This window comes from Pinus tabuliformis, chromosome 6 (assembly GCF_031772625.1).
Source record: "Pinus tabuliformis cultivar Carrire ecotype Pingquan chromosome 6, CPIR1, whole genome shotgun sequence".
NCBI lineage: Eukaryota > Viridiplantae > Streptophyta > Pinopsida > Pinales > Pinaceae > Pinus > Pinus tabuliformis.
The window spans coordinates 1,224,914,966-1,224,917,303 of NC_142292.1; positions in this window are offsets into that span (position 1 = coordinate 1,224,914,966).

Below are 2,338 nucleotides of genomic sequence, written 5' to 3' on the forward strand. Positions count from 1 at the left end.
GATACTCTGAAATTAATCGATTTCGTAGCTGTCGAGTTCTTGTTTCTGTGACTGCTTCCGGTTCCAATATAATTTTTCCTTCCTCGTCAAGTTCTGGCAATATTGTTTGAACTGGGAGCTTGTCGCCTATAACCTTCTTTAAACATGAAACATGGAAAACTGGGTGCAATTGAGAAGCTGCAGGAAGCTCCAATTTGTATGCCATAGTACCAATCTTTTCCAACACCTTGTACGGACCATAATACTTTGGTGATAATTTATTATCCTTCTTAGCTTGCTTTAGGGACATTTGCTTATATGGTTGTAGCCGTAGGAATACCCAATCACCTACATCAAAACTTCTTTCACTGCGATGTTGATCTGCCTGTTGTTTCATTCTATTTTGTGCCAACACGAGGTTATCCTTTAAGAGTTGGAGGACTTGTTGTTGATGTTCGATGTGGTGTTCCACTGCCTGAACCTTAGAATTTTCTCTTAAATATGATGTGATTGATGGTGGTTGGTACCCATAAAGTGCCATAAATGGGGTCATTTTTGTTGCTGTATGGAAGGAAGTGTTATACCACCATTCAGCCAGAGGCAACCATTTGATCCATTGTGTCTGTTTATCAGATACAAAGCAACGAAGATATCCTTCCAAACATTTGTTTACTATCTCAGTTTGCCCATCAGATTGAGGATGATAAGATGAGCTATGAGCTAACTGAGTACCAAGACAAGAAAATAATTCTGTCCAAAAATTTCCAGTGAAAATGGGATCTCTGTCACTTACAATAATCTTTGGGTTTCCATGTAGCTTTTGAATTGTTTCCATAAATGCAGTAGAAACTGTACTGGCTTTAAATGGATGCGATAATGCACAAAAGTGTGCATACTTGGTAAGTCTGTCAACTACCACCATGATGACATTCTTTCCCTCAGACTTGGGTAAACCTGTGATAAAATCCATTGAAACCTCCTCCCAACGTTGGCTTGGAATGGATAAAGGTTGTAATAGACCCGGTGTCCTAATTGTTTCAACTTTATTTTGTTGGCAAACCAAACATTCCGCCACAAACTTTTGAATATCTGATTTAAGGCCATCCCAAAAAAATTCCTTCTTAACCCTGTGGTAAGTTTTTAAAAATCCCGATTGCCCTCCTAAGGGAGAAGTGTGCAATTCCATAAGAATCTTTTGTTTTAGCTGGGAATTCTTACAGAGGTATAAGCGATCTTTGTACCATAACGAATCATTTTGCCAGCTAAATGTATCAGAAGTACTGGAATCTTGTTGTAGCTTTCGAATAAGTGCCCACACTTCTTCGTCATTCTTCCATTCCTCCTTTGCTTCGTTTATCCAATCTGGTTGGATAATAGAGATGGCACACAACAATGCTTCCATATCCTCATCCTTTCTTGAGAGTGCATCTGCCACCACATTTTGCTTCCCTTTTTTGTAGATGATTTCAAAGTCATAACCCAACATCTTTGTGACCCACTTTTGTTGCTCTTCAGAGGATAATCTTTGTTCTAAAAAGTATTTAAGGCTATCATGATTCGTTTTTACCTTGAAGTGTCTTCCCATTAGGTAGGGTCGCCATTTCTTAAGTGCATGGAGTATTGCCAACATTTCCTTCTCATAAATAGCTTTGCTTAAAAACTTTCCCTTGATTGGATGACTTTCAAAAGCAATGGGTCTTTCATCTTGCATTAAAACAGCACCAATTCCATTTCCTAAAGCATCACATTCCACAATAAAGGTTTTTGTGAAGTCCGGTGTAGATAAGACCGGTGCTTGGCACATTGCCTCTTTAAGATGTTTAAAGGCCTTTGTTGCTTCCGAAGTCCATGAAAATGAATCTTTCTTCAATAATGTTGTTAGAGGTGCTACTATTCTCCCATAATTCTTAACGAACTTGCGATAATACCCTGTCAACCCAAGAAATCCTCGCAGATGCTTTATGGATGTGGGAATTTTCCATTCCTTAATGGCTTTAATTTTGCTAGGGTCTACCTTAACTCCTTCATGAGATACAATATGACCCAAATATTCCACCTCCTGGACTCCAAAGAAACATTTGGATCTTTTTGCATATAATTGTTTCTCCTCCAATAGTTGTAGCACCTTGTCAACATGTTCAATATGCTCCTTCCAAGACTTGTTGTAGATTAGTATATCATCAAAAAATACTAACACAAATTTTCTAAGGAATGGTTTGAAAATTGAATTCATCAAACCTTGAAATGTTGAAGGTGCATTGGTAAGGCCAAAAGGCATGACCAAAAATTCATAATGACCCTCATGAGTTCTAAATGCCGTTTTCGGAATGTCTTCAATCTTCATTCTGATTTGATGATA